At 44.0% G+C, this 12,694-nt stretch overlaps 1 long non-coding RNA gene across 1 annotated transcript in view; it reads right to left on the reverse strand.

Annotated features, from left to right (window-relative positions):
* Positions 1-605: 605 nt before the first annotated feature.
* LOC311604628 overlaps positions 606-12,694 on the reverse strand; it is a 62,391-nt gene continuing 50,302 nt past the window's right edge. Inside the window, exon 3 of the long non-coding RNA XR_014781592.1 lies at positions 606-722. This is a non-coding gene — a long non-coding RNA (uncharacterized lncRNA). The remainder of the gene's footprint in view (positions 723-12,694) is intronic.

Here is a 12,694-nt window from a genome sequence, read left to right on the forward strand (position 1 = left end):
TATGTTGATGTCTCCATTTAGACCCCACCACATATGAGGAAACACATAAGCGTACCCCGAGTAAATAGAGTGACAACAGAGTCAACATAAAGGATGCTTAGCTCATACTTCAAAGCTATTTCAAACTAATCCTTTCCATGAAAAAGAGGCTTTTAGATTAAAGAGGACCTTGAGAACTGCTTTGCACAGATTGCACTATTTTACACACCAAGAAGATGAAGTTGTGAAGAGTGAGGAAGACACCGCATACAGTTGCACCGCCTACAATGACACGCAGGCCCTCGGTCACTTTCATGCCTCTCTTACCTTTTAGGTACTCTTGCTCTAGAAGCACAAGTTAAGAACATTTTCAGTACTACTGTATGCAATGTCCATTCGAGAATAAAGTCCATGGGAAGCCAGGTGGAGCTCACAAAATAAACCAATGGTAGCATTCATCATGTGAACTGTTTTTATTAAAATCAAACCAAATCTTACCATGTATGATTCTGGCCCAGCTGTGAAGAACAGCTTCTAAGAGGGATGTGGATGTTTTTGTTACATGGGGCTATGTAGTGGTATGTTTGACATATATTGACTGTGTTATGTTTTAAGTTTATACAAGTGGGCAATCCTATGCACTGCCAACAAGAATGCCCCATGAAAAGCACTTTCCTTCCTTGTCCAGCTTCTGTGTAACTGCTTCTTTTGACATGAAGACTCAGGAAGAGCTTTGTCCAAGCCTTAAAAAAAAAAAGAAAGAAAGAAAGAAAGAAAGCTTTGTATGGAGATGCAGGGAGGGCCAGGTGAAACAAGCCTGATGGCAGCAAGATCAGGCTTGCTGACTGAACCTTTCCTGGCTTCTCCAGGAAGAGCTCAGTGGCTGCTGAAGATAAAGGCGGGCTCTCTTGGCCCTTCCCCAGCCCCAGCTCAATGGCCTTATGCATCAGCATCTTAGTCTCCCCCTGGTGCTGTGCTGAAGACGCTCAGTGGCATGTGCCCCATGCAGCAAGAGGCACATGGGGCCTGGGAACCTGCTCCTGTTTCCTGTGTCACTAAGAAGAATCCAGCTTGAAAAGACAGCCAAGGCTGTATGAAAGCTGAGAGGACAGACAGATGGGCAGTAATCCCCTCTTGTAGCCCGTGTATCTATGGAGAATGATCCCGCCAAGCTGAAAGCTGCTGAACACAGTCCAGGAGACCTTTATCCAAAGGAAATGGTGACATTCTTTTCTATTTGCTTCTGTACTCTGAGAGGGATGGTGAGAATGACCCGTCCCTCTTCCTCATATTAGAGAAGGTTGCCAAATTAAATGGGATCCACTATTGTGTGCTATATCAGAAGCCTGATGCTAGAGAGTAAGAAGCTTGTTCAGCCAGCCCCTGCCTTATTTCTCTTGGATGCAGATGTCTATGAGACAGCTGGCACCTCCATCAGCTCTCAGGGCCTCCTCACCCTTGGATTAGAGTCTAGAAACTCAATGGCACTTCTGCTTTCATATTTTACGTGGCTTGTCATCACCTTAATACTGGTTATCTGGCTTAGCGAAGGTCCTAGAGACACTGTGGGTAGCCACAGATAGGTAGAGTAAGTCTTTTTTTTCCATTTTTTAATTAATTTATTCTTGTTACATCTCAATGATTATCCCATCCCTTGTACCCTCCCATTCTTCCCTCCCTCCCATTTTCCCCTTATTCCCTTCCCCTATGACTGTTCCTTAGGGGGATTACCTCCCCCTGTATATGCTCATAGGGTACCAAGTCTCTTCTTGGTAACCTGCTGTCCTTCCTCTGAGTGTCACCAGGGCTCCCCTCGAGTAAGTCTTAAACCTACAGCTGCCACAATGGGACATCCATCACAGCGGCTACTACCCTGTTGCTGGAGACAAGTTTTGTAATCCTGTTTCCCCGTGAAACAGAGAATTAAAAAAAAATATCTCCTGATGTCAGCCTTTGAGTTACCATGGTCTGTGTTTCCATCAAGTAAGAAAGAATGGCAGGCTACAAAGGAGGGCCACCTGTGGGTCATACAAAAAACACCCTGTAAACCATATGACTGATACCTTATCTTTGCTTATGATCTGTGGTTCAGTGCCTGCATTGAAAAGGTTGAGCCCTTTGCAGTCTGTGCATGGGAAAAAAAATCTTGCACTTGATTTTTCTCATCACTGTGACAAAAATGTCCCAAGGGAGTAACTTGGGAGGATTCATTATGGATTATGGCTTTAGTCCTGGCAGAAGTCATAGCCATGGGAATGTGGAATGGAGGTTCCACACATCTTGGAGAATCAAAATCCAGAGAGCTTAGGCTAGAAGTAGAACTAAGCTATAATCTTTAAAGGGCCATCCCCAGTGACTCGCCTCCTCCAGCCATGCCTCTTGCTTCAAAGGTTCTAGCCCAACCCAAACAGTGTCACTATTCAGAGACCAAGTGCTCAAACCCACGAGATTGTTAGGGACCTTTCTCATTCAGACTACATTTCATCCTCCTAGTGTACCCATGGCCATCTTTTATTCAGTCCAACTTCCAAAGTCTCCATTCTCTTAACAGCCCCGCTCTATCCAAAAGTTCAATGTTTTCAAAGGCTTCCAGCTAAGAAAACTCCCAAACAGCTTAGATACTTCCAGTGTCCAGTGACAGAGGAAATACTTGCATTTCAACAAGGACGACAAGGAAGAAGACAAGAAAAAAATGGACCAAACCATCACCAAAAACCACACAGGGAGAACATTAAACCCGACAGTCCCATGTCAAGCATTGTGGGCTAATGGTGGTGTCATCTAAGCCCCAGTAATTTTAGTGATTTTTTTGTCTCTGTGGTCCACATCCCTGAAGCACACGTGGCCTCTCTATCTGGCCAGCTCCATGGAGTTCTTGCAGCATTGACATATGTGGCATACTTCTGTCATCCTCTGCAGCCTGATGTGTCCATTGCAACTCAAACATCCCCTTCACAGCTTCACCCCCAGCCCACTGTATGTGTGTAGCCCTGTGTGATTTGGGGATCAGGGTAGTGCAGGCTTCAAGAACATTGGTGCTAGTTCTTCCTTAAAAGCTTGATAGAATTCAGCAGTCAACCCATCTAACTCTGGGTTCTTCTCTGTGGAGAATGCAGCTATTACTGTGTCAATCTTACTCTTGCTATGAGTCTGTTTAAGTATTCCTGTCTTCCTAATTTAATTTTGGTGGGTTGTATGTATCTGGGAATTTGTGCATTTATTCTAGAATTTCCAGAGTTTTAGAATAAAGGTTTTTTTAAAAAGGGATTTCCCGAATCTTACTGGAACCTGAAGTAATGTCCCACTTTTCATTTCTAATTGTATTAATTTGGATTTCCCCTCCCTTCCTCCCTTCTCCTCCCTTTCTTAGTTCTGCTGGAGGTTTGTCGGTCTTATTTATCTTTTCAAAACACCAATGTTTGTTGATTGATTGATTGTATTCATTGTTCATTCACACTCAGGTAAACAAAAATTTAAAAATCAAAGAAAGAACAAACTACAGATACCCACCTCTTTCCCCAAGCCCTGGAGGCCTCGAGAGCTGATGGAGGTACTGGCTGTCTCATAGACATCTAAATATAATCTCCCTTTCATTAATTCCTTTCTTCATCTTTATATATTTCCTACTTGTTTGTGTAAGACCTAGAGACGCATTGCTGAGCTATTTGCTTGAAATAACTCTGATGTTTTTAATGTAAATGATTATAGATGTAAACTTTTGTCTTAACACTGACTTAGCTGTATCATAAAAATTCTAATCAGTGGCACTCTCATTTTATTTGATTTTCTGATTTCAAAATTTCTCTCCTGTTTTATTAAAAAAAAAAACCACTTGTGATCCATGATTGTGTTGTTCAGTCTGGAGGTTCTTCTAACGTTTATGGTTTCACTTGCTATTGGTTACTAGTATTATTCTAGTATGATTTTAAAAAGAAAGAAAGAAAGAAAAATAAAGAGAGAGAAAGAGATAAAGAAAAACTTATTTCAGTTCTTCTACTTTGTGTGACCTAGTTCGGTCTATTTTAAAGAACATTCTGTAGGCTTCTGGGATGAATGTGTATCTGACATCTGTCTGATATGAGACATTCCAATAACCTCACTATGCATTAAGTTTTGTAAGAGCATGTTTTGTGTAGATGCTGCTTTATTGCTTGTGCTGCTTACTTAATCCTCACATTGGTGCTCCAAAGCACCATCATCATCCTCATCTTCTATCTTAAGGACACTAAAGCCCAGAGAAGTTAAGTAACTTATTCAAGGTCAAAGGTATGGCCGTTGACTTGTGAGCATCATTTTGTATTTAAGACCAGGAAGTTCTCAAAGAAAAAAAAGAAAGAAAGGGATGTATCAGGGAGTCAGCTCACCTCTGCCACAATCCTGAGTGTTTCCCTTGTGCTCCCGTCATGCCTCCCCTTTCCTCGTGTGCTTAGATGGCTATACACACAGTGTCTCTACCCTAGCATTCCTAACATCCATGTTCCAGCACAGGTGTGTGCAAAGTAAATGTCACAGAATTTGTGGGAATGAGAGGATGGGCAAACCAATGATGTCACTGTGAGGCTCACCATCATCGTCAGCTTGAGTGACTTTGGAATCAGAGACACACATCTGGACATGTCTGTGGTGACATTTCTAAAGAGGTTTAAGGGAGGAGGGAAGACCCATCCTGAAAGAAAATGGTACCATCCCACCGGCTGCAATTCTTCACTGAATAGAACTGGAAAGAGAAAGTTTTGCGCTGAGAACCAGCATTCCTCTGCTTCCTGACTGCGGATACCGTACGGCCATCTGCCTCACACTCCTGCTCCGCAGCTCAAGCTGCTCTTGCCACCATGCCTCCCTACCGTGATGGATTGTGCCACAGCCCATAAATCCAAATAAATCCCCTTCCTTATATTCTTGGGCTGATTCTAGATCATCATCTTTAGGGCTAACACATGACGTTAGTTCACCTCCTTGATGGCACCAGGACAAGGTGGCCTTCTCATCCTCTAAGATGCTCTGCTGAACCGTCATGTTGAGCTTTGCAGCACACCTCTTCCCTTCCAGACAACAGTCCTGTCACCCCAACTTACCTATAGCGCAAGACTGGAAAGGGGATGCAGAGAGCATGTGCTCCTTTAAGTCGGATTGTTGTAACGTTGGTTCTCTCAGATTTGAATGGCAGCCAGTGTCTTCTTGTCTATGCACTCCCCTTGGCCAACATGGATTTCCTATAGTACTGTTTAGACACCCACGTTGCCGTAGCAGGAACACCCAGTCACATTCCTTTTACATGGCAGAGCATGGCCAATGTGCTTTATTTTATGACATTTGAGCTCATTAGTTACTAATGGCTTGGGACTAGAAGCCACACTTAGGGCTAGTAAATATGCCAGTATTTCTGAAGGAAATACTGAATATAACACCCAGAACAAATGGCCAGGCCAGAAACACAGGAGTTTTTGTATCAATTTCAGGGTCTCAACTAGCTACAGAAGACCACTCTCCCTTCCGGAAGCCCTTGTTATTGATAATGGCATCATCGATATGGGAATGATGGAGGCCTCTGTTCTGCAATAACAAATGAACTGTCCAGGCTGAAAGGAGTGGCACGTGTGTGACTGCCTTTGGCCACTGTACAGTCTGTTGCTGCATCCTGTCAGGCGTATCTGAATCTTGCAGCTCAATGCTCCATCTTTATCACTATGGTCCTTCAGCTGTTCCCAAGCTCTTCTCCCTCTGAGGTGGCACCGCTCTCTGAACCTTGGGAAACAGTGATGTCACACACAGTCAGGCAGAGTTTCCGGGGGCTTCTGCAAACAGAGTAGCAGGACACCAGCTCACCAGCCTGACACCAGACTGCTTGGCCAGATCCACAGCACAAGCAACCCCATCAGAAACACTGAGAATAAGCTCTGTGCGTTCTTTTCATTTTCCTTAATACCAAGCAGGCCAGGGGGGAACTGGGTGCTTTCAAACTCTGTACTTACAGCTTTGAAGCCAAGCTGTGCGGGTACCCATTGGAGACAACTGTTCTCCCGTGGTCTGCTTTGAATAAACAATCAGGGCTCTGTGCGATATCACTCCTCCACCAGATTCTAGCATTGAAATGCAGGCTCGCCATGGTTACTTGCGTTTGAAGCCAGTCACTCCTTTTCCTTCCCCTTGGCTACATTCCTGCTTACTTGGCAGTGCCTCCTTCCCATTTGAACTTTTGGCCTCTTTTAATCGCCACCAAATTTTTGTCTGAAAGAACCTTTCTCGAGCATCTTTTGTTGCTCTGAGTTTCTTTCTCATGTGAGAACGAGTGCAGGGAGCTGGTTACCAAAGAACACTCGGTGGCCTGTCTCCCTCCTCTGAGGCCAGCAAGGACAGGCTGCTTTGTGTACAATATTTTTCTCATGGTTTCTTCCTTTCTTTTCTTTTCTTTTTCTTTTTCTTTTTTTTTTTTATTAAGGAAGCACAAGATGCAAGCTGTTTGCTGAAAACAAAATGTTTGCTGCCTGTCCAAAGACCACACACACACACACATACACACATTTGCATAGGTCCACTGGTTTCATCCTCTTCTGACACCAGTGCCTTTCCTCTTTGTTTCTTCAGTGAAAAGCCCTGTTGAACGTGGCTCAGATCAAAAGCCAAGCCATTGCAGCTCTGTCCCCTGATGACTTCCCACCTCAGTCACCACTCAGACAGCTGCTCCTCCAGGACGTCCACAGCCACATGTTCCGTTTCCATTTCAAAGAATAACTAGTATTTCAGCCCCGCCTCTCATTTAAAAGTTAAATGATCTACCTCCCATGTAGGAAGAGTGGCCATTTACCCAGAACCTCACCATTGCTGCTGTCTCTTCGAGCCTTCCCCTCAGCCTGAACGCAAAGCCACTCTGTTCCGTTCTGTTTCCCCTCCTCCCTCTGTTATGACTAGCCACTGTCTGCTTCCTTGTCAGAAGCAGATCTGCCAACTTTTCCTTCCTTTTCTTCCTAAGCCAGGTGAGACCACAACTTCCAGACCCACCAGTGACCTAGTACCCCAGTCCATCAGGGACCTCTTCTAGAACCTGTAATTCGATCCTGAGATTTATTCTCCACCCGCCATGGAATAGTCTAGGCCTTCTCTCATGTGTCCCTTCATTATTCTCAACTCTATCTTCCTCGTCTCTCTGTCTTTTCCCTTTCCATTAAACACAAAGAGGAGCTTCCTAGTGGCAGCTACTACTTTTGTTTAATTAAGCCTCTTTCATACCTTGGTGGAGACTCAGACATCATAGTTCAGTCTTGGAACAGAAAAAAGAACTTCCTCTTCCTCAAGCTGATTCCCAACTTGTGTGAGCTGTGACACTGTCATCCCAGATGGAGAAGGACTGGCCTTCATGTCTTCATTACCATCTCAACCACTTACTCTTAGCTAACTCCTACTTTGCTTTCAAATATGCTTAAGTTGTTACAAAGCAGAAAACCTCCAAGCAAACTTATTTGCTCCATATGCCATTCTAACCACATCCGACTTTTCCCCATTCTTAACACTCCATCCTGGAACTGTTTGCCTGGACCACTTTCATGCCATCACCTCCTTCCCCTTTAGCTTTCTTTTCCCTTGCTTTCAGCCGCTTCACCATCCTATTGGAGGATCTCCTCTCCTCTCTCCTCTCCTCTCCTCTCCTCTGCTCTTCTCTGCTCTGCTCTGCTCTCTGCTCTGCTCTTTTCTCCTCTCTGTCACTCTCTTTGTCTCTGTCTCTGTCTCTGTCTCTGTCTCTGTCTCTGTCTCTGTCTCTGTCTCTGTCTCTGTCTCTCTCTCTCTCTCTCTCTCTCTCTCTCTCTCTCTCTCTCTCTCCTCTCTCTTTCTTTTTCAGTGTTGTCACTCAAACCCAGGACCTAGCACATAGCAGGAAAGTGCTCACAAAGCTACATTCATATCAAACAGAATTTTCCTAGGCAAATCGTCACTGAACACACAGACGTCTTTCCCCCTTCAGCTTCATTGTCCTCTCTGTTATAAATATTTTCATACATCTAATTTCTGATTCTTGAATTCTCTGGGTTTCCTTCTTTTCACGTCTGCTGTCTTCTTATTGGTGTCTCTCTTCAAGCCTCAAACCTCAACTCAGTTAAGTTTGTCAACCAACTATCAGAAATGGGCCCCTCCAGTTCCAATGTAACAGGATGGTGTAGAATTGAGAGTCTCTTATTATATGGGAGTTTCCCACAGGCTTCAAACCAAAGGACATCAGGCAGTCACCAAGGCTATCATTCACCTGGTGGCTACAATTAAGAGACACTACTACTGAGCTGGTATTCAGCATACTGTTTTTTTGATCATATGGGGCTTGGTCCCAGGGCTTTGTACATACTAGGCAAGTGCTTTTCCACTGAGATCCACCCCAACTAATTCAGTGAGCCAACACTAAATTCCCTGAGCCTCATCATCCACTGCTCTAGCCTGTTCTCTAGACATACCTCAATCTCCTAATGATGCAGAAACTAGAGGGCCAAACCCTTGTCACTAACACCCTTGCAGATCGCTTCCTCTGCCTAAGTCGAATACGCACATGATTCTCATGGTTTCAGCAGTGGCCAGTAAGCATATCGAGCAATAACCCTGTCAATAAGTGTCCCTGTGTTTCAAAAAGCTACTGCCTGGCTGTTGTTATAGCTGACTCAACTGAGTTGTTGTTGTTGTTGTTGTTGTTGTTGTTGTTGTTGTTGTTTTCTTTAAACAGGCTATCTCTCCAACCTCCACACAAAGACAACAATCTTTGGTAAGGGACCAATATCATGGAAAGAGAAAAAAAATATCTGTATAACAAGAGATACTGGGTGGATGCCTGCCATAAAGAAAGGGAGAGCGGGCTCTCCCCACCTATCTAAGAAAAGGAGGCTCTATGGAGACTTTTGCTGATATTTTGAATATATTCAGAGGCAAAGACTCTCTGAGTAGATACTTCTAAAATCCAGAAGTTTTCAGTATTGGTATTTAACAAGAGAGGCCTGGGGAGCACTTGACATTTAGGAGGGGTTTACAGACACACCCTCGAGTTTGACAGTGTTCTTAAAAATAGACACTAGTTTCTGCTGCCAAGCTGGAAAAATCAGAGAATCTGGCTAGAACCGCCTTCCATCCAGGACAAGGAAGAGAAAGCATGGCTGGGCTAGAACTCCCAATTGCCTGGTTTAAAAGTGAGTCAGGCATTCTCTTTCGTTCAAATCATCTTGAGATTTATGCTGATCTTTATAGGAACATAGTGGAAAAGTGGCTGTGAGCACAGGGATCCTAACAGAGAGCACCCCTGTAGAGTAGGGCTGAGAGGCCAAATAGACAGTCTGTCATTTATGACATCACCTGGGAAGTTTTCAGTGAACACTGTCTGAAGAAGCTGGCTGAAGAACCCGAGGAAAAGGCAGGGAGAGGGGAAGAGGGAAAAAAAGAAGGAAAAAGGAGAGAAAGACAAGGGGAGGGCAGGGGAGGGGAGGAGGGAGAGGGAGACTAGAAAGAAGGGGAAGGAGAGGGCAGGCAGAGTACCAGAGCAGCATTAACAAGCTCATCAAAATGGCAGACCCACCACCCACTCACTGATAGCCAACAGTCAGCTATGAAGGCAGTAGCTAAACAGAAGCTTGAGGCAGAGGGAGGAGCTCTCGACGCTGGGATTAACACTCTGGACTCTACCACAGCCTCAGAACCATGGGTCTGGCCTGAGTTGTGAGAAAGAGACACTGAGATCAAACTAGATGAGACTGGAATTTTGATTTCAACTTGCTTAGAAATGTGACTTCCTGAAAGTGTTATGTGGTTCTAAATGTCTCAAAATTGTGAATTACTGGGAAACTATGGATCCAGTCCAGAAACTCTAAGGAGAATAAAAGTGAGAGGGGGAAAATGACCAGCCATGCCAGGAGTTGGGGAAATGTGCATTTTTCTCTACCTGTGACTAATAAATAAATAGCTGGCTATACAGGTTTTCAAATGCTCACACTGCTGACCCACTTTTCCTACTAATTGCTGCTTTTCTCAAGACTCTTCTTGTTGCAGGTGACAGAATCTTGACTTAACTATGCTTAAATGAAAGAGTCAGCACAACAGAGAACTGGGAGACATTTTACATTCATGTATGATCTAGGATTCAAAATCATGTCACCAAGGCCTGGCTTTCTCATTTGAAATCCACTTGTCCCTATTTGGCTTAACTCGGTGTGATAAACTTTCTCAGTTTTAAGCACACACACACACACACACACACACACACACACACACACACACACACACGAGGCATAATAGTAATAAATTGCCATTTGGTTCCCTACCCAGCCATTGGATTCCATCTAATGCGCAGACCTCATTTACACTCCCGTCTGTGGTGGGGCGTGCGTTTGTTGTTTGACCATTGCATTATTATTTTTCTTATTACTGTGACAGCACTTCTGACAAAGGCAACTTGGTGAAGCAAAGGTTTATTTAGGCTCATTGTTAGGAAAGGTGCAGCCCACCATGATCAGAAGGCAGGAGTGTGAGGTGGCCAGTGCAATGGCCAGTCAGAAAGCAGAGAACAGACAGAAGTAAGGCCTTGGGGCCTGCCTACAGTGACCCACTCCCCATGGTGAGGCTCCACCTGTTAGAAGTTCCACAACTTTTTAAAATAGTGAGCCTGTGCGGACATTTTACATTCTAATCACCACACCCATGCCCATGGTTGGAAAGGTGAACTAGACTCACTCACATGAATGGTGTGAAATGAAAAAAAAAAATAGTACGGCTGAATATTAGAGTAAATGTTAAGGTTATTGATTTAGCTCAGTGCTAGAGTACTTGACTAGCATGTGCAAAGTCCTGGGTTCAGTTCCCAGCACCAACAGTTGAGGGAGGGATTGGAAAGGATAACAAAAATCTGCTAGAAGCCTCTGCTAGAAATCTGCTCATTGTTGGCCTCTTCCAGGATTGCACTGCATATTTTTTTTCTTCCACTTCTCTGAATTTTTCTTCATATATATTTTTAGTTCTCTTACTAAGTTCTAATACTAACTGTTTTACCATAATAAAAATGTCTTTGTCTGTGATGATATTTTCTTGCATTAATGTCCAGTTTGCCTGATATCAATATAGCTGAAGAGACTGGGATGAGGGGTTGGTGAGATGGCTCATCAGGTAAAATGTCTTGCCAGGCAAGCCTAGCAACGTAAGTTTGATCCCTGGAATCTATGCAAAAAAAAAAAAAGATCAATAGGATTGAGAGCATCTGTAATCCTGAAACTCCTAAAGTGGGAATAGGAGAGTCCCCTGGAAATTCACAGCCTAGGTAGCCTGAAATACACAGCTGTGCAGCTGGCACATGAAGAAAGACCCTCCATCCACAACTCAACAGGTGCGTGTGGAGAGTTAACTACCACAAGCCCTCTGATACTCACACACATGCGTGCGCCTGCACAAACGCATACACAAGATAACAACTGTAAGCGAACGCCTTACACAATAGACTGAGAACGTCAGGAGAAAGTAGCTTGATGATGGACTAGCGTTGGAAAAGGTTACTAAACAAATTTTTTTCTAGTCTTTTTTTTTTTATTAATTTATTCTTGTTACATCTCAATGGTTATCCCATCCCTTGTATCCTCCCATTCTTCCCTCCCTCCCATTTTCCCCTTATTCCCCTCCCCTATGACTGTTCCTGAGGGGGATTACCTCCCCCTGTATATGCTCATAGGGTATCAAGTCTCTTCTTGGTAACTTGCTATCCTTCCTCTGAGTGCCACCAGGTCTCCCCCTCCAGGGACATGGTCAAATGTGAGGCACCAGAGTATGTGAGAAAGTCATATCCCACTCTCCACTGGAATGTTCTGACCATTGGCTAGATCTGGGTAATTTATGACTTGGGGTTTCGTTGACCAGACTGGGGAAGGAAAAGAACAATAGACATGAATTGAGAAGTAGGAAGATGAGTTGTCAAGCTTAAAGAACTGTGGGAGAACCCAAAAATCCTTGGCATCTGCATTAAATTAAATTGTTATCTAATGACTCAGACCCACTCCATTTTGAACTCAAACTTAATGGGGTAAAGAAATACTCTACCTACTCAACATTCTATAAAGCCTAACAGTTCAACTCAAGCTAAATACTTATGGATAAAAGGGATTGTAGCTGGAGTTTTGGATACTGTGTTCCTCTTTCTCTCTTTCAGCCTTTTACACCCTTTAACCCTCCAACACTAGACAAGAGAGAAAGAAAAGGATAGAGGAGAAAGGGGGCAAAGTTATCAGTAGACTATTTGCTGCTTCTTAGGGACATTGAGTTCCTCGGGGGCAAATTTGATCTTCGCCATAAGGATATCTAATTTCTTCTTGTTTCTTTGTGCCTGACTACGTGACAAACTGCAACCAACAGCAACCAGCCAGCAATCAGCGACAACAGCAACCCGCCTCTGGGCCCTTAGCATTTGTATAACCTCTGAAAAGTTCACAGAATTCCAAATGCCAAACACTCACAGAAACTCTCTGGAGCCGGCAAAACCACACCCTGCTAGGGCAAATCATAGTCACCTGCTGTGAAGCAGCCTCTTGTCCCTAAACCCGATTACAATGAAAACATATTCCCATAACAGTTCTGTGGGGTTTGTTTGGTTTGGTTTGGTTTGGTTTGGTTTTTTTGTAATTAACTTTTTTATCCATGTTACATCCTGATGGCAGCTGGCCCTCCTCTCCTTCTAGACCCTTCTCCCATACCCCTTTCCCCCATTCCCCCCTTT

The sequence above is a fragment of the Acomys minous genome, assembly GCF_964271855.1.
Source record: "Acomys minous genome assembly, chromosome: 9".
NCBI classification, from domain to species: domain Eukaryota; kingdom Metazoa; phylum Chordata; class Mammalia; order Rodentia; family Muridae; genus Acomys; species Acomys minous.